Source organism: Dermacentor andersoni, chromosome 1 (genome assembly GCF_023375885.2).
Source record: "Dermacentor andersoni chromosome 1, qqDerAnde1_hic_scaffold, whole genome shotgun sequence".
In the NCBI taxonomy this organism is placed as follows: Eukaryota; Metazoa; Arthropoda; class Arachnida; order Ixodida; family Ixodidae; genus Dermacentor; species Dermacentor andersoni.
This window is the reverse complement of record NC_092814.1, coordinates 98,783,161-98,808,536: the sequence shown is the minus strand read 5'-3', so window position 1 is coordinate 98,808,536 and position 25,376 is coordinate 98,783,161. Positions and strand designations below refer to the sequence as shown.

At 49.8% G+C, this 25,376-nt stretch overlaps 1 protein-coding gene across 1 annotated transcript in view; it reads right to left on the bottom strand.

The window, feature by feature from the left end:
- Nucleotides 1-24,189, bottom strand: part of LOC126545385 (tyrosine aminotransferase-like) — a 97,011-nt gene extending 72,822 nt beyond the window's left edge. Inside the window, exon 1 of the mRNA XM_050193225.3 lies at nucleotides 24,055-24,189. The gene's annotated coding sequence lies outside the window, so the exon portion shown is untranslated. The remainder of the gene's footprint in view (nucleotides 1-24,054) is intronic.
- Nucleotides 24,190-25,376: the final 1,187 nt, after the last annotated feature.

The window sequence follows — 25,376 nt, the reverse complement described above, 5'->3', positions numbered from 1 at the left end:
AGTGTTGCTGAACAGGACAATGTCATCGGCAAATCGAAAGTTGCTGAGATATTCGCCGTTCATTCTCACTACTAAGCCTTCCCAGTTTAATAGCTTGAATACTTCTTCCATGCACGCAGTGAATAACATTGGAGATATTGTGTCTTGACCCATTTATTTAAAAGTATCTTCCTACTTTTCTTGTGGAGAATTAAGGTAGCTGTGGAATCTCTGTAGATATTTTCCAAGATATTTACGTAAGCGTCCTGTACTCCTTGATTACGTAATGCCTCTATGACTACTGGTAACTCTACTGAATCAAATGCCTTTTCGTAATCTATGAAATCCATGTAGAGAGGCTGATTGTACTCTGCGGATTTCTCGATTACCTTATTGATGACATGAATGTGATCCATTGCAGAGTATCTCTTCCTGAAGCCAGCCTGTTCCCTTGGTTGAATGATGTCCAGTGTTGCCTTTATTCTAGTGGAAATTATCTTGGTGAATATCTTATACAATACTGAAAGCAAGCTAATGGGCCTATAATGATTCGATTCTTTAGCGTCTCCACTTTTGTGTAATAGTATAATGTTGGCATTCTTCCAGTTCTCTGGGACTCTTGAAGTCGATAAAAGTCGTATAAAGTTGTGTAAAAGGCCACCAGTTTTTCAAGAATTATGTTTCCTCCTTCTTTGATTAAATCGACTGTTATTCTATCTTATCCTGCCGCTTTCCCCGTTTCACGTCTTGCAAAGCCCTCCTAACTTCCTCACTAGTTATAGAAGGAGTCTCTGCAAACTGTTCATTACTGCTTCGAATGGAGGTATTGTGGCTCCTCTGGGTACTGTACAGGTCAGTATAGAATTCTTCCGCTGCTTTTACTATACTTTCGAGACTACTGATGATATTACCCTGCTTATTTTTCAGTGCATACATCTTGGTTTCTCCTGTGCCAAGTTTTTTTCTCTCACTGATTTCATGCTGCGTCCACTTTTTACTGCTTCTTCAGTCTTTCTCACGTTATAATTTCGAATATGCCTTATTTTCTTCTTGTTGATGAGTTTTGACAGTTCCGCGAATTCTATCTGATCTATTGAGTTGGACACTTTCATTCTTTGTCGTTTCTTTATTAGGTTCTTTGTTGCTTGGTAGAGCTTACCTACTCGTTGTCTTGGTGCCTTACGTCCTACTTCAATTGCTGCTTCTGAAGCCAGCCTAGTTACGATTTATTCATTACCTTTATGTCATCTTTTTCTTTTTGGTCTAAGGCTGCATATTTGTTTGCAAGTACTAGCCTGAATTGGTTTGCTTTTACCCTTACTGCGCCTAGGTTGGCCTGTTTCTTCTTGACCAATTTTACTCTTTCTCTCTTCAAATTGAGGTGAATGCTATACCTCAGTAACCTATAATCACTGTGTTTTACCCTACCTAACTCTTCAACATCATGCACTATGCTGGGATCAGCAGAAAGTATGAAATAAATTTCATTTTTTGTTTCACCATTAGGGCTTTTCCAGGTTGTGGGGTCTTAGTGTCTCACAGGAGTACCGACCACCGCGGGTTCGAGCTTAGCGAGCCACAGGGCCGCGTCAGCCGTCAGCCTCTAGCGCCGCTGCGCGCGAGCTCAGGCCACGAGGGGCTACCGAGCGACGCACGCAAGAACACAGTATTGCCCTAAATTGACGGAAACCGTTTATTGTCTCCAACGGCACCCAACACTGCACGAACGCCCAGTCCCGGGACGGCGGGGAACCAAAGGGGTCCCGCACCAAGGGCGAAAATACAGTTAGGGGCGCCTGTAGCACGTCGCTGCGAGAGCACAGGCTCAAGCTGGGACGCGCCGCTAGGAAAAGTCCCGGCGGCTATGCTACTTGCTCTCGCGATAACCGATGGGTCAACTCGGGAGAGCTCGGGCAATCTCCTTCGGCTTCGGCCTCCGATGAGTGCGGCTCGGCGTGGTACGACCTCGCGCGAGCACTAGGCACCCGTTCTTCGGCTTAGCGTCGGGATAGGAACAACACGAGGTACGCGCTCCCCGCACGGGCAAAGGCACCGTGCGTGAGCTCAGTCCTAGTCACAAAGGTGTCGGCGGACGAGAGGAAGCATGTACGTACCGGGCGCTGTCCCCAGGAGCAAGAGCGTGGCTACCGTCACGGCAGTAGCCACCAGGGGCTGCTCCGTGACGTCACTAGCTCCGCCCTCACCGCGAACCAGCGCAAGTGGAGCGCCACCGCCAAAACTGGTTCGGAGCAAGGACGACGTGGCAAAAAGGATTGCAGACATGGGTGAAATGCGCCCGCGCAATGGCGCGTCGAATTCCCCAAATCCCCACATCCTCCTCTCCTTAATTGCCCCCCTACCAGTCTGGCGAAGAAGCTGGTAGGGGCTAATGCACCAAAGACAACTGAGCCTTTCATGCACTAGCTAATTGCTACCTCAGCCCAGCAAGCACTATGCGTACAAAAAAAACATACATACAATGATAATGGAAAAATAATAAATAAAAGATTATACACTCTAAAATACAAGAAAATGACGCCGCGAAGGGGGGAAGAAATATTAACAAAAGAGTCTGCTGCTAGCGCGGGGCAATGTCCAGGGGTGCGAAGAGAACGCGGCGCGTATAGTTCTGTGGCTAGGGCGGTGGCCGAAGTCGTGGGAGCTGCGAGCGTAGGCCTGATTGCAGGCCACGTTAACGCAGGAACGGGCTCACCGTTGTTCCGTCGAAGTTGCCGGCGAGCCCGATGAGTGCGGCTTTCGTGGTGGTGGTGGTCCCGAACTCCAGGTGGACGGGGCAGGACACTGCCAGGTCAGCTGGCCACGCCGCCGTATGCAAGATGGATGAGCAGCCACAGCGGCGGTTGCAGGGCGTTCGCACGGCGTCGGCGACTGCAGAGAGCCGAGCTCCTGGCGTGATGTCATAGGGTCCCGTCCACCATCGGTATCCGCGGCGATCCGATGGAGTTGGTGCGGCAACGAGCAACGGCCTCCACGCACGCACGCACGCACGCACGCACACACACACACACGCACGCACGCGCACACTCTCCTCGTGGTACCGCGCATCACTCCTCAACGTCCGCCATGCCGCCCGTTGTTCACAACGCGCCGCGCCGATCCAGGGTCGAAGCTTCCCTCTCCCCCGCACCAACGAGGCAACGTGACCATTGTCACCCCCCGCGCTGCACGACACGCCAATTACACGCGACACGACATGACCCCCTTCTTGGCAAAAGGAAAAGGTAAAAAAAACGAAAACGAGAAGAGAGAAAAAAACACAGAAGAAAACAAGAATGGTCAAAGTCTATGTACAAGTTACAAAAAAAATTTAACTATACAACTGTACACTTAAAACATTAACACAATAATTACACTCAGCACGCGTACCCAAAAATAAAAATAAAAATAAAATGCACAATGCTACAACACACTGCTAACAACATTAGCAGAAAGCTGGGCTGGGGCCAGCTTCTTTTCGTGCACTGGCCGCAAAGAAGCTAACCCACTGAGGCTAAGCAATATTACTGAGGGCCTTCGGTGGCGGAAAGAGTCCGCCGTCAGGCGCGATATCACACAGGTGACCGTTTCCTCAGGTTGTACCGGTGCGTGGTCCGAATGCGGTCCTTCGCGCCGGGTGTGCCCTGTTGCTTGCGCGTGGTGCCACTGGGCACCGGCGCGAGCTCGTCGGACCGCGACGCAAAGGCTTTCAGGTCGGCGATATGGGCACGGCTGAGTTTTCCCGAAGGAGAATCCTTCAGCAAGTACGCGAGCGGAGACCAAACTTTCTCTACTCGGTACGGACCAAGCCACTTAGGAGCGAGCGAGGCTGAGAACCCCTTGCTCGCGTCGCTAAGAGCGTGGTTGCGCTTCAGGACTAAATCACCTACCTTAAATGAAAGATGGCGATGCTTCCGGTCGTACTGAGCCTTCTGCTGGGCCCTGGCCGAAGTCAAACTCTGCCTTGCTCTACAGAGAGCCCGACAAAGCCTGTCCCGAAGTGCTGAAGCGTACGCAGAACAGTCTGCCGGCGCCTCCTCATCCCCGAGCTGACATTGAATGACACTGGTCACCGGATTTGCCAGCTCCCTTCCAAAATTGAGGAAAGCGGGAGAGAAACCAGTCGAGCGATTCTCGGCGGTTCGGATTGCGAACGCGAGCTCACTCAAGTGGTCTGCCCAATCCTTTTGACTCACGGCAAAGGCCGCCAACATTGGTTTGAGGGTTCTATTGGCCCTCTCCGTCAAATTGGACTGGGGATGGTAGGGCGACGTGGTGCAGTGATTAATTCCCAGGGAACGGCACGTAGCACCAAACACCCGAGCAGTGAAATAGGACGCGTTGTCCGTAATTAGTCTTTTCGGAAAGCCGAACCGACAAAAAACTTCCTGTAGCCTCTCCAGCACCGCTCGCGCGGTCACTTTTCGAAGCGGAAACAACTCCACCCACTTCGAAAAATGATCGACGACTACCATCAGGTGTGCGAACCCCTGCTTACTCCTGGGGAAAGGCCCCATAAGATCGCAGGTGGCCACTTGCCACGGACGCTCACTGTCAATTGGTTTCATCAACCCGGGCGGCTTGCCACCCCTTGATTTCACCGTTTGACAGACATGGCAGGAACGGCAATAGCGAAAAATGTCACGCTTTATGCCAGGCCAGGTCACAGTTTGGCTTAGTTTCGCAAAAACTTTGGAGCCACTCAAATGACCGGCCAAGGGTTCGTCATGAGATGATCGCAACAGTGCGCTTCTCAGACTCTTGGGGATAACCACCTTAAACGGGTCCACAGCCTCGTCATCGGTGGCTATGTATTTCAGCAGGAGCCCATCGTGATCCAGCAAATATGAATCCGCGGGGGACCCAGCGACACACGCTGGTTCCGGTCCCCCTGCGCCCGCCGCACTACCAGCAGCGTCTCGGCGCTCCGTCTCCCTGAGACCGTCGCTCACTCCGCGACAAAACGGATCAATTTGCTGGGCCTTCAGTAGCTCTTGCCTGCTGAATGCGATTCCAATTCTCCCAAAGGGGAGTCTGGTCTCGTCCCCACTCAGGACTGCAGCCAACGGCGTTGTAGGTTCGCTTTCGAGAAGCTCCCCCGCTCGCTCGTTTTGCGGCGCGCTGCTTGCCTGGAGAGCGGAATGAGTGGTTTGCCCGCTTGCGGACTCACCTCCCTCTGCGCTCGTTGCGCCCCCGACGCTTGCTGGCGCAAAGGCACCGGCAGTGGCTGTAACACCTGGAGGAATGCTCTTGGTGGACAATGGGGCACGGGATAGCGCGTCAGCTACCACGTTCGTGCTCCCCTTTCGATACTGCACTGAAAAGTCATAATGCTGTATCAGGAGAGCCCAGCGCGCCAGCCGGCCCGCAGGCTCACGGAGCCGCATCAGCCAACTGAGCGCACTGTGGTCCGTCTGCACTACGAATTTCGTCCCATCAAGGTAAACATCGAACTTACGTAGTGCAAACACGATAGCGAGGCACTCCTTCTCGGTCACGGAATAATTCCTCTCAGCCGGAATCAAGGAGCGGCTGGCAAAGGCCAACGGCTGCAACACACCATCGTATTCCTGTAGGAGGACTGCTCCTAAACCCAGATCGCTCGCGTCGGTCTGGACAACGAACGGTCTGGTCAGGTCGGGGAGTCTGAGCTGCGCTGTCTCCGCAATGGCGCTAGACAGTTGGCGAAAGGCCTGCTGCTGCTCAGGTCCCCACTGCCACGCGGCCGACTTACCCAAGAGCTTGCTCAAGGGTGCCTGCACTCGGGCACAGGACGGAATGAATGACCGGTAAAAGTTGGCCATTCCCAAAAAGCGGCGAAGGCCACGTACGTCCTTGGGCGCGGGGAAATCGAGGATTGCCCGAAGTTTCTCCCGGTCCGGCTCAATGGAGCCTCCGCCCAGCGTAAACCCCAGTAACTGAACTCGGGTTTGCGCTAGTTGGGCTTTCGCAGGATTCAAAGTCATCCCGGCGGCCCTCACCCTCTCGAGCACATCGGCAACATGGGCCAAGTGTTCTTCGAAGGTTCGTGAATAAATCACGATGTCGTCGAGGTAGCACATGCAGTATGACCACTTTGCTTCCCCGAGGACGCGGTCCATGAGTCTCTGAAAGGTCGCAGGACCGTTGCATAGACCAAAGGGCATACGAGTAAACTCAAATAACCCTCTGTGGGACGTGAACGCGGTCTTGCACCGGTCACGCTGATCCATCCGGACCTGTAGGTAACCTTTGGAGGCATCCAGCGTAGTAAAGTACCTCGCACTGCCCAGGGTTCCTACGATGGAGTTAATCGTGGGGAGCGGATAGGCATCCTTACGAGTCACTCCGTTCAGACGGCGGTAGTCTACGCACAGGCGATGACTGCCATCTTTCTTAGGCACCAACACAATTGGAGACGCCCAGGCGCTGTACGAGCGGCGGATAATGTCGGCCGATAGCATCTCGTCCAGCAAGCCATCGATCACCTGCCTCTTGGCCAGGCTGACGGGCCGGGGGTTACACTTCAAAGGAAGCGCGTCTCCAGTTTCGATCGCGTGGCTCGCCAAATCGGTACAGCCAGGTTGATCGGTGAAGAGCTCTTCGTGCTGGCATAACAGTGCTGACAAGCGAGCCTTCTGTGTATCATCCAAATGAACCGCACAGGCGGCCAGAGGATGTGGTGCCTCTTCGTGCCGTGTCGCTCGATCCCTATGGGGACTTTGAGTCGACAAGCGCAGAGCGCAGGGGCCTGCCCCCGAATTCTGCGCGCGACGCGGTTCGTGCCGTGCCTCTCCTTCCCAAAGGGGAGTCTTAGCAGGCGAGCGCACAGCTCGAGGGCTTGCCCCCGAACTTGGCGCGCGGCACGTTTCCGACGCCCCATCTGCACAGGCAAGATCGGACGCCGGCGGGCTGATGAACGGCTTTAGCAACGTAAACGGTCCGTCGCGATAGCCGCCATTCGCAATGTCCACAACGATTCCGGTTTTAAGGAGAAAGTCCCTTCCGAGAATCACCGGAACACTGAGCCCGGGGAGATGAACGAAACGCGTGCGTCTCATTCGCTCTCCCCACCTGACAGTCAGCCTTGCGGCGCCCGCCGAATGGGCCACGCCTTTCGCAAGATTGAATGTCGTTCGGCAATCCCGCAAGCGCACTGAGTGCTTCTGCAAGTGGGATAACACCTGTTCGCCGAACAACGAAGCGCTTGCGCCCGTGTCCAGCAGCGCAGGAAATTCGCGGCCGACAATGGTCACCGGAATAAAGGGCGCGTGCGCCCCAGCAACACAACCTGCTCGGTACGCCGAGGGGACAAGCAAGGTTTCGGTCACTCGTGCCTTCACGAGCGACCCGCGCTCCCGTTTCCCGACCTCGCAGGAGGCCTGGGCGCGGTGCAGTCCCTTGCTATATGCCCTCGTTGTTGGCAGCGAAAACAGCGCACTCCGCCGCGGTACCTTTCCCGAGGCGGAGCGGCCTCAGCTCCCTGCCGGGGTCGACTCGCTGCATGACCAAAGGGCCTGTTGTCACGAGCGTCCGCATCTGCGATGCGTTGGGTCGAAGTGCGTCCCTGCGCATGCATTTCGGGCGGTGGTGCAGCACAGGCTGCCCGCCTCCCGTACGTGTAGGGATCTAGAGCGCGCGCGCTCAGCTCCCATGCACACCCGCTTATAGCCGCAAAGGCAGCTTGGCCGGGTTGTTGCCGTTGGGGGAGGGGCACAGGCCCTCCCCACGCGCAGCGTGGCTCAAGGGCCTCGCTGGCGGGCGGCGGTGGGCGATAGGCTCGCGCGGCGAGAATGTCGCCTTGAATGCGCTTTGCCTCGGCGGCCAATTCTTCTAAATCTCGGAAGCGGCCGCCGCGCAGGTACGCCGAAAAGGTCGGATGTGCCTGCCTGATCACCCGTTCGACGCGTTCCTCGTTCGAAGCTTTGGGCTCGGCGACTAAGAACAGGTCTTGCATCGCGCGTACGTACTCCTGAAGCGACTCGTCAGGAGCTTGTGTACGTAGCTCAAGCTCTCGCCGCATCCTACTCTGGTAGTCAGCGGGTAGGAATTCGCGCAGGAATGCCACGCGGAACTCCTCGAGGGTTGTTGCACGGTATCCGGAAAGCCGGTACCACCTAGCCGCCGTGTCAGTAAGTGCTACGGGAACGACGCGTTCCAGCACCTCCTGATCCTCCAAACGATTTGCCATCTGGTAGCGTACCAGGGAGTCACAATAATCCCTGGCACTGAGCAGGTCACCGTATCCGCTGTAAGTCGGGACTGCCAACCGTACAGCGGGGTGCGCGCATTTCGGTACAGCCGAAAGCGCCTTAACTGCCCCCGAGAGTGACTGAATCATTTCGGCGGCGTTTTGCAACAGCGTCTGTGCGCCTGCTCCAAAGGGAACCGTTGGCGCGTTAGCGGCGCGGTCGAGCAAGGGTGAACAGTCGTCCAGCTCGATTAGCGGCGCGGTTTCCACAGGGATACTGGCCGCGGCGCCGCCAGCCCCAGAGCAAAACGGGCTCCTAGCGGGGTGCGCCTGCTGTCGTTCACAGCCGCCACTTGAGGCAGCTATACGTGAATTGCTTAAGCCGCTTGCAGCCAGCGTCGACAAAACAGGTGCGCGCTCGAAGGTTGCGCCACTGGGCACAACCGAATGCACTCCAAAGGGAGACGAGTGAGCGAAATTCGTGGCTGCAGCATTGTAATCCCCACAGGGGGCCGCGGCAGGCCACTGGTTTTGGCTGCTCATTTGAGGAGCAGCCAACGGGCAAACGTCGGAGAGGGCTAAGGCCCCGTTTCCGTGCTGCGCTCCGTAAACTCCACAGGGAGCCGATCGAGAGCGCTGCGACATCGCACTGCCCTGCATTCCGAAGGGAATCGTGGCAGACGAATGTGCTGGTGTGCACTGTTCGGGGAGGGCTCTGGCCCCGTTCCCAAACAACGCTACTGCTCCAATGGGAGCTGGTACGTAGCGCCTCGTGTTGTCGTCCCCACAGGGGGCTGCGACAGGTGAGGGTGCATAAGTTCGCTGCTCAAGGGGAGCACTGGCCCCGTTATCGAGCAACGCGGCGTCTGCTCGCGGTAACAAAGGGCAAAAGTCACCTAACAAATGACAAAGGTCACTAGGCCTAGCAGACATAACGCGGCGAGTACAATATGCAAAGGCGTACTGACTCGGCTAAGCACAGACAAAAGCTTAATGAGCCTTTGAATCCGCGTTGGGCGCCAGTGTGGGGTCTTAGTGTCTCACAGGAGTACCGACCACCGCGGGTTCGAGCTTAGCGAGCCACAGGACCTCGTCAGCCGTCAGCCTCTAGCGCCGCTGCGCGCGAGCTCAGGCCACGAGGGGCTACCGAGCGACGCACGCAAGAACACAGTATTGCCCTAAATTGACGGAAACCGTTTATTGTCTCCAACGGCACCCAACACTGCACGAACGCCCAGTCCCGGGACGGCGGGGAACCAAAGGGGTCCCGCACCAAGGGCGAAAATACAGTTAGGGGCGCCTGTAGCACGTCGCTGCGAGAGCACAGGCTCAAGCTGGGACGCGCCGCTAGGAAAAGTCCCGGCGGCTATGCTACTTGCTCTCGCGATAACCGATGGGTCAACTCGGGAGAGCTCGGGCAATCTCCTTCGGCTTCGGCCTCCGATGAGTGCGGCTCGGCGTGGTACGACCTCGCGCGAGCACTAGGCACCCGTTCTTCGGCTTAGCGTCGGGATAGGAACAACACGAGGTACGCGCTCCCCGCACGGGCAAAGGCACCGTGCGTGAGCTCAGTCCTAGTCACAAAGGTGTCGGCGGACGAGAGGAAGCATGTACGTACCGGGCGCTGTCCCCAGGAGCAAGAGCGTGGCTACCGTCACGGCAGTAGCCACCAGGGGCTGCTCCGTGACGTCACTAGCTCCGCCCTCACCGCGAACCAGCGCAAGTGGAGCGCCACCGCCAAAACTGGTTCGGAGCAAGGACGACGTGGCAAAAAGGATTGCAGACATGGGTGAAATGCGCCCGCGCAATGGCGCGTCGAATTCCCCAAATCCCCACAAGGTCCACTTTTTGTTCCTAGGCTTCCTGAAGAAAGTGTTCATAAATCGCGGCTTATTCCTTTCCTCGAATTCTACCAACATCTCTCCTCGAGTGTCCCTGGAATCGACGCCGTAGTTGCCAATTGCTTGTTCACCAGCCTGTTTGTTGCCCCCTTTTGCATTGAAGTCGCCCATTACTACAGTATACTGAGTTTGCACTTTTCTCATCGCTAATTACACATCTTCATAAAGCTGATCGATTTCATGATATCATGACTGGAGGTTGGAGGCTTGTACTACCTTTAATCTACACCTCTCATTAAGTCTTATTACGGCTACTGCTACCCTCTCGTTAAAGCTGTAGAATTCGTCAATGTTGCCCGCTATGTCCTTATGGATTAGGAATCCTACTCCGTACTGCTTCTTATCTGGAAGTCCTCTATAGCAGAGGACGTGGGCATTTCTCAGCACTGTATAAGCCTCACCAGTGCTTCTAACCTCACTAAGGTCAATGATATCCCACGCGATGCCTGATAGTTCCTCAAAGAGTCCCACTAAGCTAGCTTCACTCGAGAAAGTTCGGGTTTTAGATGAATCCATCACAAACCACTACGTGGTTCTCGTTAGTAAGTAAAAAAAGTCTAGCGTCGCAACGTTTTCATCACGCAGTTTACCACACACCGATGTTTTCCGTCCTTGGTTGGTTCGGCCGACAGTTATGCGTAGTTATGCGCGGGGGGAACACCCTCAGGAGGTGTTTCAGGGAACCGAGCTTTGCGTCACGTGACCGAATTCTCTTCTCTCATAGGTAAAAGCGCACGGCGTGCGCTTCAAGGTGTGCTCTGCGGACGGCACCGGACACGAAACTACGGAACGAGCTAAGCAAATCTAAAACATTAAAGCATCGTAAATGACGCATACGCATTGTCAAGTGCATCGTGCAAGTGCATTAAGAAGTGTTGGTATCACCGGCTATCGCCAGCACGTTCCCTCCGAAAAGCAAAGCCTCTCGTAGCTTCTTTTTTTTTATTAATAATATTTTATTTTATTCATTGATCTTTACACCGCTCCCGTGGCGTCGGCCTCCGAACATAACGGAGGCCGACGCCAGGCCCGTGCCAAGGCACTGCTATACTCCTTTGGTGGGAAGAGGACTACGCGCTTCGTAGAAGCGGCAGAATACACACAAGGACACCGGTTCACGGCGGTAGTCGTAGGCGTTAACTCCCGGCTTACGCCTGTAGTGTCAGCACGGAATACCCAGAAATAGCGGAAGAGGTTGCGATTGCGCTTACCGACCCCCTTTGTAAGGTAGTTCTTAGCGACTCACAATCCGCAGTTCGTAACTACGCGTGGGGGCGCATTTCCTCGGAAGCTCTCCAGATGCTAAGGAAAGCTGGTCGACAGCACTTCGATAGCACCGCGATCATGTGGTTCCCAGCGCACGTGGCCACACCCACCGACGAGGGCCCCCCTAACTTGAACAAGGTAGCACACCGCTCTGCGCGAGAACTGACCTGCCGCGCAGAGTCGGACGACCTCCTCGTTCGAAACACGCCAGGACGCTTAGTCATGTACAGCGACATGACGAAGCACTACCAGCTAGGCAGGCGGATATTGTCCCCACCTGACCCCTAACTGAAACCTCGCCAGGCAGTCGTCTGGCGACAACTGCAGATACACACCTGCCCCAGTTCGGTGCAATTGCGGCACATTTTCTCCGTGTAATACCCAAGTGCGTTTTGCAAGTTATGTCAGGCAACTAAAGCGACGCTCTCGCACATGTTGTGGGAGTGTCCTGTTATAGCAGCTAAAATGGCAGTAGCTCCGGAGGCTCTTGCGTCGAAGTGGGCCGCCGCTCTGCGCAGGTCCAACCTCAAGACACAAGAATGGGCAGTCCGGCGGGCACGAACTGCCGCGACGAGGCAAGGCCCCGAAGTCCCGTCATGGGAGACCTGATCCCGGGTCATTAAACTTTGCCGGATTTACAATAAAGTTGTTTCCATCCATCCATCCATTGTGATTCACGGCACTTCTCACGTCGTGCCTGTCATCCTTTATTGAACATAGTATAGCAGTCATGCATCTCTTAAAAGCGTCGTTTTCGAGATAATGGTAAATTATCGTTCTCATCTGTTTACGCATGCATAATAACCCTTTGATCACGTATGCTTACACGTAATTATGAAAATGTTAAATTATGGCGTTTCTGAAATGAGTCCCTTTTCTTATGATTTTTTATCATACGAAGCCACGTCTTCGTCAAGTTTCCATTCAATAGAAGAATACGCTGTTTGCAGTTAGCAAGCATAAATGTGTACTGTTGCTTGAAGAGACCCCCTGTCACTGTTAACCAGTACACGTTTTACTGAGCTGTAGATGCGGCTCGCGGACACCTAAATGAAATGACATTATTGTTATTATTTGTTTTGAAAACACACATACATTTGACCTAGTTCGCCACCTAGTTTTATTATGTTAAGATGGAAAACTGAGTGTGTTGGTTGGACATGATCTGATGTGAAAGGCGCAAGGATGATAAACAAAGCGAGAAGCACACACACCGGGTGCTTTATTTAATTCCAATAATGTTCAATCAGGAAAAAACTCCACTATTATATACAAGGAGCACTATCACAGTTCCTCTACGCACATTCGCGTTCAGGTAAAGCAGTTCTTTTTGCGATAATGAGATTGATCCAACACTCATGTGCCTATCACCTGCCTGAATGATCATTTTGGCCTCAATTACTAATCTAACCCATTTATCACAGCTCTTGGCAGGCGTGAAAATTTGGCTTACATTTGCAATCTCTACAATGAATTGCCAGGTGGCTCCTCTCCCATTTCTAACATTGTTTGGTGTTGCCTTGGCCTATCGTTCACGCATTGCTCGGTTTGTCCAACGTACTTACTACCACATGACAAAGGAATTTCATAAACGACTCCTGCCTGACAATCAATGTATTTATTTTCGTGATTGTGACATAGGCCGGTGCCTTGTGAAAAAAGGGTTGGTCATTCTGCGGATCCTTGAAAGCTTGATGGCAGAAAACACCACCTTTACATTAGCTCGCTCGGCAATCTGCGACATGCGGTGTACGTAAGGTATAACGGCTACCTTTTCTTTTTCGAGAGGTGGCTCCTGGGCCAGTTGGCGAGTTCACAACTGCTTCAGGCTTGTTTCTGCTACGGAAACTGGCACAAGTTGTGGGTAGCCTGCCTCTATTAATCGTTCAACCTGCTTAAGAAAACTCTCCGCAGCTTGATGCGGGCAGGACTTGAAAACGTTCAGCAGGCATATATTAGCCATGTTGCGTTTGACTAGCTCGACTAGATTCACTAGACTGGCAATTGACTAGATTGTCCGTCGTCGTCTTCGCGCCTTTCGCATTAGATCAGTTTTATAATGCTGACACATGCTCTTTGAGGAATCAGGAAGAAAGATAGGAAGATAGGCAGGTTAGCCAGCATAAATACAAGCGAACTACTATGTCCTGGGGAAAGGCTATAAATGGAATGAAAGAAAACAGGAGAGCCGATATTTAAAATAAAAATAAAAATAAAAATAATGTGTGCACATCAATGTGATGGAGCTCACTCTAGCAACAGCCCGCATGTCAAGAAGCAGGGCAACGCAAGAGTGTTGAGCACAGCGTCGACACTGGTTCTTTCCCCTAGCAATGTGCAAATAAGTGCAGTCAAGTTTGGTTTCCTAGCCACACCACAATGAGGGCAGTCACATAAGAGATCTAGCATCGTTATCTCGCAGCTTCAAAAGTTTGCGGTTAACCTTGAGACCTGTTTAGTGCAAGATCGCTACTATATTGGTCTTGAACAACTATTGAACAAAACATAGCCCTAACAGGGCCAAGGTGAAACAGTTTCTGGAATTGTCTAACATTGAGTGGAATTTCTTTTTTTTTTTTCCAGGTACGACGATCGACTAGAGGTCCAAGAGTCATCAAGACAAATAGTTCTGAACATATACAAAGGATATCTGACATGTTTGTGATGGTGAAGCAATTATGTCCTTGTGAAATGCATATTTGAAAAGACTTCTTTTTTCTATTATTCATCAAGACACTGCGACATGTATACGGAGTGTGCTGTGTAGGACAAAAAAAAAAACTATGTTGCTTGGCTCCCACAAGAGTTCAATTCAAATACGTACATTTTCTTGCAGCACTTTCATTCTTTATTTTTTCATGCTAGTCATGGATCGTTTCATTAGCTGCAAGCACTTCGCTGTCGAAGTTCCTCATTAGATAACCTATCTATAGAAAATGTTACCTTACACTAAGTTTGGGACGTATGTGTGTTCTGTGCCTGATATTGTACTTATCTGCTATTTTACATAATTTTGGTTCTAAACAAAACTTTTTTTTTAATGAACGATAAAGCAATGAAGTGAGAGGCCCAACTTTTGTTGGTCACAACCGTATGAAGTGCGTGCAAGTTCATATGTTATGCTTGTTTCACATTTTAAAAGGTGTAGGCATGAACATTGCCTATCTGCTTTTCTTGTCTTTTCGTCTTTCGGCTTTTCTTGTCTTACCAAGCTCTGAGCGTAAGCTCAGAGCTTGGTATATAAGTCTTCATTCTGTGTTAAGAACCTACAACGAAACTAGGCTGCACAATTTGTTGTATTGTAAATAAATCATTCTCCCTTGAAAGATATGTTCTGTGTCTGAATGAACATGTCTGCATGAATGCATAGGATGCTTTCAGATTGTGTACACAGATGAAGGGGACGTTTCACTGAAGCATACTTCAGGTGGTGAGAGAAAAACTTATGCATTTAATAACTGTGTATATGGGTGCAGTTGATATAACAAATATAACGAAGGCAGAGGCACTCAAGTTCTGTACACGATACCTATTCCTAGAAATATTCATCGGTTCATCAAACTGATACGTGCTGGCAAAATCCCGCCCGCTTATTCAACGTCTCAGAATAGTGGAGCCGTATTGCCGTTACACCATCGAGGCAGCGCAACTTTTAAGCAAGTGCAGTTACCTATATATGTAGGTGTGCATGTTGGCGGCGGATCATATCTGACTGAACCTTGTGAACGAGGTTGAAAGTTTCTCAGACAAAGCCAAGTTCCCGATTAAACAGCGACTGCAGGGAACAATCTGCAGCATAGCAAATAAAGACAAAACAGTGAAGGACAACATTCGACTGGCGAAGCAGTTCTTGTTTTCGCGCAGCTCCCATGCTCGGTTCTTACCCCTTTTAGCCTTTCTGCCGCACGTGACAGCTGTTGAAAGCGGTAGTCGTATACTGTTACTTATTTAAACACATCATTACTATCACCAACCACATAAACATCGGCAACAGTTACACGAACTATATGTATACCACACACGATCGCCTGCTGTGACCAATCTACATAAAACGGCAGCCTCAGAAGCACAAATGTATGTACGAATAGCTATGCGAATCCTCCGTGTCAGCGTAGTGGTGTGGTGTAGTGGTTGCAGTGTTCGGTTGTCACGTGGTGCACCCGGATTCGATACCGTGTGTGTCCATGTTTGTGTAATGTGTGTTTCCATTTTTATGTGATGAGTGTTAGCAATTTCCTATAATGTGGTTATAAGCTATATGTATGAAACTTCGTGCAAAACGACTCTGGGCGGCGTCTATTTATAAGAAAAAAATATTTTGCCATTAAAAATGCCCGTTGGACCGCATATAATTTGAGCCGCCTAGTAAGCCGAACAGATTTGATCTGAAATACCGAAGAATGATTTGGCGTTATGCGTGACATTTTCCAAGCGACCCTTCTTTGCAACGAATGGGGCCGTTTAAATGTGGGCCGCATAAAATAGGCCGTTTGGAGTCAGCCATATATAAACGGCGAAATTATGATTACTTCCCGCTTTATATGCGTTGATTTAAGGCAGCATTGAGTAAGAGTCTACCAACTCGCGACGAGGCAAGCCTCGACCGCGAACACAGGGCGGGAATGTTCCATTTGCGACGCGTTGGTCTGCATGCTGCTTGAGTAGGTGGCGACGAATCAGCAGACGAGCGTCAAGCTTGCACAAAATTTGAGGGCAGACACAGTTGTTATGAGCGCAAGTTGAAGCCAGCCAATCAGCCTTTTCATTTCCGGCGATGCCTATGTGTGAAGGTATCTATTGAGCAACGTTTGCAGACTCAGTAATGCTGCGCACAACTGGACAATCAGTCTGACTGCGTTGTAATTTGCTAAGGGCAGCGCAGGAATCCGTAAAGATGGCAGATTTCGATACGGTGAACTCCTCTTGCACGTATTTCAGTGCAACAATAATCGCTGCTAGCTCGGCAGTTGTTGACGAGGATAGATGGAGTATATGAAATATACGTTGTACTTGAATCGAAGGACAGAAAAAAGCTGTAGGGGCGCCTTGACCGTCGCTGTGTACAGATGCATCTGCGAATACTTGACGATAATCTGGAAATATTCCGAACATGTCCCACTGACACAATTGGAATATTGCTGGAATATTGCCGAAACAGGCATATCAGACATTTATTGTATGTCAGGCATTGTGAGGTAAATGGGGAATACGTGTTTGGTGATATCTTTCGGAGGCTGAGGCGTAACATAAAGAAGCATGTTCAGAAATGTCAGCAGTGTTTCATAAATAATGCCGCCATTTTTCCCATGCGAGAAAACGGGCGGTGACTCAGACGATCAAGGAGCGATTGATGCGCGATGCGCAGTGCAGACGCTCAATATAATATAGAGCTCTGTGGTCTACTTGCAGCCTCAGGGGTAACTCATGCGCTTCGGTGAGTAATTCAACAGATTGCGCCTCACGAAGTTATCCAAGCATTAGTCGAAGGGCAACACGACGATCTCGTTACAGTTGGCCCATCAAACTAGGTGGTACGTTCAGAACTAGTAACGCATACATCATGCCTGAGAGTACAGATGACTGGTACACCTGCAGAGCCGCTGTTTGGTCGCAGCCAGCACCTCTAGCAGTCAAAGTGGCCTCATAATTAAGGAGAGATTGCAATTTGCGCCGTACAGTTTGAACGGCAGGACGCCAAGAGACGCGATCATCTACAGTTAAGCCCAAGTAATGGTGTTGTCGCATCCACCTTATCGACGTTTCGTCAGGTACAGTCGGCTCATTATTCGGCGAGCGCGCTGTTTAGAGTGATATGCTACTGAAGCCCACTTAGCAGGTGATATCTGCAGACCAACATCACCCATGTATTCCGAAGTCGCGTTCAGAACTTTTTGCAAGCTTGCACGAAGCCGTGGATCAAGGTGCGAAGGGCCGCTTATCCGCAGAGCAATATCATCTGCATAGGTAGCGATGCTCACAGGGAAGTCACTGTCCCGAGGCAAGCAACTTGGAAATGCGGCGACTACGGTGTTAAAGAGAAGCGGCGATAAAACGCTGCCCTGTGGGACACCGCACTTCATAGTGCGGGACTCACTTGTTATTCCTCCAACACGCACTTTCATCCGGCGCTCCGATAGAAAACTGCGCACAAAGCTGAGAAGACGACCCGAAACTGTCGCAGTTCCAAGAGCGACAATAATCGCCTTATGCGGAACCGAGTCGAAAGCTTGCTGTATGTCTAAGAAGAGCTTGTAAGCGAAATACTTGTTTCCTCCTGCAAATTCAAGCGCTGAGGCAAGGTCTGAAATGTTGTCCAGAGCTGAACGGTGGCGACGAAAGCCATTCATGACACCAGAGGAAAAATTCCGCTTCTCTAGCCTGACATCTAGGCGAAACAGGACCATTCGCTCCATTAACTTGATGGCATTTGAAGTTCGGAATACTGGCCGGTAAGACTTGAGGTGTCTTGCAGGGCGCCCGGGCTTTCAAATTGGTATTACCACGGACGATTTCCATTCAGCAGGGATTACAGCAGTTCTCCATACTTCAATATACTCGTCCAATATACGGTCGTGAAAACTCTTATCAATGTTCTGCAAATGCTTGATACGTCATAGCGTCTTCACCTGGGGCAGTGCGGCGTTTGGAGAGGCTGAGCGCACGTCGCAGCTAGCTCCTCAAGAGTCTGCTTCGTCCATCTGGCAGGTTGGACCACAGGAAATGGTTATGGTACCCTGACTTGTCAAAGAAGGAAGGTCGCAATTTGTGGTGTCACTGGACATAGGAGGGGCGAAAAGGTTTGCAAATGCTTCCGTTAGAGCTTTTGATGACTGGCAAGTCGTTATGCACAATGCAGCCGTAGGACTCTTGCAGACTTCGGGAGTGCGGAGAGCCTTGAGTATGCGCCATACATTTCCAAAACTACTTCCAGTATGCAGCGAACTACATAAAACTACACTGCTCTTGCGACGAAGGTGTTTTGTATGCCGCCATATATGGCTGCATCAATCGATTATACATAGTCCAGTCGGTGCGTCGTTTCGAGCTCTGTGCCCGCCTATAAGCGCGGCGTAAACATGCGCGGAGCCGCAAAAGCTTTAGATCGGGGTTTGGTTTGCCGATACTCCATCGTTGTTTACTGTAGTTTCTCGTAAACACTTACTCATCAGTTTGAACATACTGTCTTGAGATGGCGCCTCTGAGATCAGCTGAGGGAACTTGCCTCTGTTTGTCATTGTATACATGGCAATCTGGCGGCGCGCAGTATGTGCTGATGTTAACCAAATGGGTAGGTGATTTGAGCCCCACGGGTCAGCTTCGCGTGACCAGGCTAAGCACACATCTCTCGTTGATATCGCAAGGTCTTTATTTAGTGGAATGCTCCTTTCCTCTACCTATAGATGTACGTGAGCCGTCATTCAGTATTTGCAGATCATTCTTGATAATAAGCTCGTTAATCTCTGCCCCAAGACTCTCTTGGGCACGGCTACATCATCGCGTATGGTGGGCATCGAATCTCCGCATAACACAAACGATGCACCACACCGAGACACTAAGCACTCAAGTAGTGAGGTATCTGAAGAACGTGTAGGCCGGTTGTATATGCTTGCCACCGTCGTAGTCACACACCTGAGGCTCACAGTAACACCTGCACACTCAAATTCATCATAATCCAAGTCAGCCCGTACGTACACTGAACCTTTTGAAGCATTGCGCGTATAAGCCGCGTCCACACACTGGAAAGAGCCTCAAGTTGGTTTCGCGCATCGAGTGTTACTGTGGACACCCACGAAGCCTGGCAGTCGGTATTCGTCTTTCCTTACGTTATATCCTGAAGCGCTATAATATCGGGTGGAGCCTTCATGGCGATTCTATTGCAGCACAAATGGGAGAGGCTGCTGACAACTGTTAAGATTGTTTCCGGTAAATCGTCTCGTGAAGGTCGTCGAGGACGGCAACGAGGGCCTCCAAAAGTTGCTCTGCTGCTGTCGCTGCTGATGTCTGACGACCGGCGATTAGAGATTGCACATCATCGCTGTCTGAGACCGGTTTAGGTACTGTGTTTGCAGTGCTTTTATCTCAAGATTCACAAGTTGCACATCATCGCTGTCTGAGACCGGTTTAGGTACTGTGTTTGCAGTGCTTTCCACTGTGGTCGCAGTATTTGTAGAGTCTTGTTCCGACGATTTCGATGGCAGTGCTGGCCACTATGACTCTGAGAGGCAGAAGGTCCGCCCCCCTACTTTTCGATGTGTTGTGTCTTTGTCATTCTTTGAATGCGCTGCTTTTCCAGTCGCTAGAGCAGCACTACGGCGACGCGAGCTTTCGTATCCTGCTGCCTTCTTTTTTTGGCTTTCTCTTTTAGTGCCTTTGGTTCATCTTTCAATAAATGGGTATCCTTTATTCGTTGCCAAATGTTCAGCGTTGCAGTTAGGGCACCGATATGCCTGACTTTCACAGAAATTTACATGGTGATTCCCACCGCATTTGGCACAGACCAGATCTGTGGTGCAAAAGCCCTGAACACGACTAATCCTGAAACATTTATTTATAGTCGCTTCACTTGAGGACGACGCCAGAGACGCCCGTCTTGCACGGCGGTGCCTGGCAGATATGAAAGCATCCGAATGTTACGATCTTGAGTCAGAAAGCTCAGAATCAGCGGCGCTTGATCCTACTGAAGAACTGAGCCGCTTCCGAACCGCGAGCGAACTGTGCTGGCCGCCAGACGAGTCCAAGACCATGTCTTCCATGGCAAGCTCATCAGGGAGGACCCCCCCAGCAGATCGAGTAGGAGTCTTCAGGGTTCAGCACAAACTTTGTTGCCTGTTACTAATGCATGAAACACACATAAATAAAGACTTCAGCACCAGAAGAAACCACTAACCGAGCACGAAATTTCGTCGTCGTTGTCCCAAAAGCTCGAAATGACATCCTTGAAAAGAAAAGTCCGTCAAATCCGCTAAGCGCAGAATGCGTGGCCCACGTAGCCCGTTGAGTGTAGCAACAACCCGTATATCATCCGCCTGCGAGTCCTAACGGTCAGTGGCTCTGTTCTCCATGAAGAGTTCTATTGATGGTCGGCTTATTTTCACCTCACTGATAAAAAATAACCATTTAAGAGCGACAATATAGTGGTTTCTTTTTATTTCCCTACGCAATTACTCACCAGTTTTCACTGTGTATGTGCAGACACAGTAGAAATGAGTTGTAGCGTTACACAAGCTTTTTCCAGAGTCGATTGATCCCACGTGACCGCAGCCCGTTCTGTCCCCGTGGCTCAATCTATAAACGCAATTATTGACTAGGTTTTTAGATTTGCCTGACATAAAGAACGAACAGCGAAAAAGATATACAGCTAACGAGAGAGAGAGGGGGGAGTTCTTTAGCCTCGGGTATTTCCTTCCAGTAGGTGTGATACTAATTATATATAATAGCAGTGGTTGTACATGTATATATGTAGAAAAAGAACAAACCTTAAGGTCATAGTATTGCCAGATGTATTGACTCATCGATGGATCATTAAAATTGTTTCCAGGCTACCTACCCCATGATAAAAAAGAAAATATATCGACATTCTGCGGACTCTATATGTAATCGTAATGTTGGCACTGTAATATAAAGGATGATGCTGCAGACGATTCCCAACCCAGGTGTTCTTTTTCTTTCTTTATTCCAAATAAGCTAGTCGGTGGAATGCGCTAGCTTTAATCTATCGTTCCAACAGATTCTACGAACAGTTATAGTGTAGGAACTTTTTTCTGAATACAGGCGCTATAGCTGGATTCCACCGATTTTCGACACATTGACTAATTTTCTGATACTTAGTATGCTGACAGTATATGTGTGTGTTTTTTTTTTATCTTGGAATAATAGTGGCACAAAGTGCGCAAGCGAATTACTGCATGTTTGATAACGTCGAAGAAGTATGCTACCTTTCGCGTCGCCCATTTCCCAAAACACGGCGCTTTAAGAACTAAGTCAGTCGTGCTGTGCGATGCACGATGCAAAACGTAAGATTAGGTCAGCCAAAAGCACCTATGTAAGAAAGTTAAGTGTGCATTTGATTTAGTTTATATGTACAGAAATATCTTCATTCTATTGAACTAGTTAAAAACAGATATTCTTTAACTGAACCATGTCATCTATTGCCCTTTTTTATTCGATTATGCGCTCCTGTTTGTGGAAGTCATCGGTGCTAACGGCACCGTTTGTGTCAGGTCTAAACGTGCAAGGAAGACATTGCCGTCTTTCAGTACAGTGGTAACTGTATTAGACGCAATAAGAAATGCAAAATTTCATGGCTCTCAGACACACCGTTCGATTAAAATACGCATCGAAATATGTCACATGCACAAAACACAGTAAGGCTTAGCGCTTGACCGATGAAATTTCCGATAAATCGATTCATGAGTCAGTGGCGATTTCTTTTTCAGTCGGTTTAATCGAACAAATACGCTTGGGGAAATGAGGCCGATTCATTAGAGCCTAAAATTGTGCGTGCATTTTGCGGTGGTTACTTTCCATGTTCGGCCAACTGTACACGGAAACCTGCCTGTATCATGCTCGTGCTTTATGCATCTCCTAGATGCATAAGTTATGTGTCCGTCCAGTATAATGCCATTAGCTCCAGTGCTCATGAGCGAGAGGAGCAGCAGAGATCTCTATAGTTCAGCAATGACAACAGCACAATGCCTATATTCAGCTTGGCAAGTTTGTGAAGAACCCGTCACTAACGGTTATGCAACATGCTATTCGGCGCGCCACCCAACCAAGAATATTCGTAATAGCGTTCGAGCAATTACGAACTGGGCACCCGTGCGGTGCGTCTAAGTGTGTCGATCGGGTCGTGCCTGCAAGGCGGGCAAGATTCCTACAGAATAAGACGTGCCCAGCGTTACTGATGTTCTCGGTTCTAGGCACGCGTTTCTTTAAGGTGCATGAAAATATCCAACGAGCTATGTAGGATTAGCAGTAACAGGGTGAGCATATATATATAATGTTTGGTTTCGGTATCTATTTATAAGCGACTGCAAAAGTTCGTACAATTGCGTACGTGTTTATTTCGGCAAAGACATGTGCACAACCGTGCCTAATTGTGATCCTCACTGCTAAGAAACGATGAGACACAGGTACACGGCGTATTTACAAACTGAGAACTCCCTCACATTTAGCTTGCTCCAGCTAAAACGATATAAAGATTTTCTGATCTGCCATTAATAGTACAACCCATCCTTCGAAGAGTACGAGCGTATATACATTTATCGATCTGGCTTTTACTCGTGTATTCATCTATTTGCTTATACGTTGGGACTTATGTGCTCTCCTTTTAACATGTTAATGTCCTCTGTATATGCATATTTGACCTCCCGCCTTTCTTATAAGCGGGAAGAACTATGCACTTTCGAGTGAACAATTTTGGTGTTCATTTCTTAAAAGGTCGCGCCATACTCTAAAACCGATCAGTGTTTCTCCCTATACTTAGCATTGAAACCTGCGAAAAAGATGAGAAAGTACGACGTACTATGAAGCGAGGATTTGATAAGTAAAATGCACACATCTGCTTGCATATATTAAGCATATGAAAAAACTAACGTGGGAACGCTTACTCCAAAAAACTTTTTTTATTTGCGTGTTTTGCAACAATGTTGCAACGCCATAGAGGAATGCAGCATTATACCTCGTTTCTCTCACGGAACGTTCTAAATTCAACGTAAAGGCAAAAAAAATCTCATACTACGTTTACCGTATCTAACACTATTAAAAATTTGCACTGGCAAAGAGACTATCTGTAGAAAGTAAATAAAATGCTACAGGGGTGTCTTTGAAATCTCTGCAATATTCAAAAGAAAATATTGAGAAGGGCTGTTCTAGAAAAAAAAAAACTCTAGAACAAAGAGCGCCCAAATGAAAATGTTTGAGACGGAATGTGCTCAAGTTTAATATCTGGTGTCACACTATGTACCACAATGTATACATTAACGCTGTCCCATTTTTATCGGTTGCACAAAATTCCTATCTCCCCCCCCCCCCCCTCAATAAAAGTTCAAGCATCAATAAGGAAGCGAAAGGCTGGTAGAAAGATACGGATCACTCGCATGATGACTGCCACGTCGTATCGGTACGAAAACATTTGTTGTGCTACATTACACGTAGCGTGACCGAATCGCCGTATGCATAACACATGCGTCGAACAAGCAGTCTTGTAAAAACAACACTCGTTGCATACACAGGCGCATTAGATCGATGAGTGTACAAGGGACAAAGGCTACGCTTCATATGGTCAGAGTGTGCGCTCATGGATCAACCTATCAGAGGCGAGGAGACATGACAAGAGACCTTTGACTACATGGTCTTCAAGTTGCCGCAACAGTCGCGCGTGAGCGGCGGCACTTCTTTACCTTAGACATGCACACACGATGATATGACCTGTTCTTTGCATGCTGAGTTGTTCCCAATCACAGCCGATAAAATCATATGAGGCGTTTCCAAATTGTATAATCGATTGCGTAATGCTTGGCAACGTGGCCTCCGAGTGCCTCGCACAGGACAACTCGCACTGGCAAGGCATGGAAAGCCCGAGATCGCCCGACGTGAACGAACGCGAGCGCCGTCAAGCCCCCGGCTGTTCCGAAGTCATCGGAAACGCCGCAGACCGTTAGTGGTGCCCGTGCGAGTGACTGAGGCTTGTGCACAGTATACACGAAGGCACCAAGCGCGCAGAAAACGAACCGGACCAACCTGTACTCGAGCGGAGGCTTCCAAGTTGCCGCGAAGGAGTGTCGCCGTCGGTCCTCGCCGCACGGTCTCTCTGAACGCGTCTGGTGCAGAGGATGCCGCGATAGGCTCTGGAAAGCTCTCCGCGAGGAAGGAACCAGTCTGTCCGCAGCCTTGGGTGTCTTGCCATGGGCGATATCTGAACTGCGCATGCACTCGGCTCCCACTTGGCGGCTTTTTTCTTGCTTTCGTAGCTCGCCTGAGCGTAGCGGCATGCTTAACGCGCGAGGAAGAAATGAGTGAGTGAGCAAGAGAGAGAGAGATAAAATAAATGGGCGAACTGCGCCTGTGGCGCGCTGTGTGATTAAAGTGCGTGCCGGACACAGCCTATACAGGAGCTCACAATTTATTATTTGTGCACGTGAAGCGTTCGTTCGATCTGGTTGCCACTTTTACTATTTACTTTGGGATTGAAATGAGGCGTTCGCACAGAAAGATATCGCAACAATTACGTTTCTATCATCACTTTTCCTTAGGAAGAAACTGTTTATTTTTGCTTCTTTGTTTTTGCCATCACCTGAAAACGTCAAAGTCAATGGATTTTGATGAACGCAGACGCGCTGCGCCATCAAAACGGCGTGAGACTTGGCTACACTCTCAGTACACATGTTCATCGGCGTCTGGCGTTGCGCAAAACTTTGAAAAAGAGGAAAAGCAGTGTGTCGTGTTTTCGGAACGCATCTTTTTGTATGCTGAGAGAGCAAGCGATAGTGAAGTAGTTTGATCAAATTGTGGTTTCTTCTGCAAAGGTATGGCGCTACTGGCGCCCTCGCCTGCCTTGAAACTCCCTTAGCTTGTTGAATACGCCACAACCAGGCACCTTGTCGCAGTCCGAGTAGAGCGCAGCGTGTTCAGCTACGGGTTGTGTTCGTTTGTTCCCTAGACGTTTAAACAAATAAATGCACTGCCCAAATTTGTTTCGTTTAATATTTGAATAAACAAGATTTCACTTTTACTGGCTGTGCGGGCTGATAATTGGTTTTATACATTTGTCGAAATGTTGTCTCAATTATTCAGTGATCAAATTAGCAGTGAGACAAGCAAGCAGTTTCCGTCTGAGTGGCTGTGGAAAGTTTTTCTCTTTACAGAAAGGCCAATCGCTGCTCCTGCTACTTGGACGCTTTTATCGTCACCAGAGTACAAGCGTGAGCAGCAGACCTATCGGATCCCTTGTCTAATGAGGGTTCTGCCAGCTTCTGGCACATCTTAACTGATGCCGGGCGACTCAGTTGGGGTAAACATATTTACAAAGTGGCTCTAATCGGACACTTTGATGGGCCTTCTCA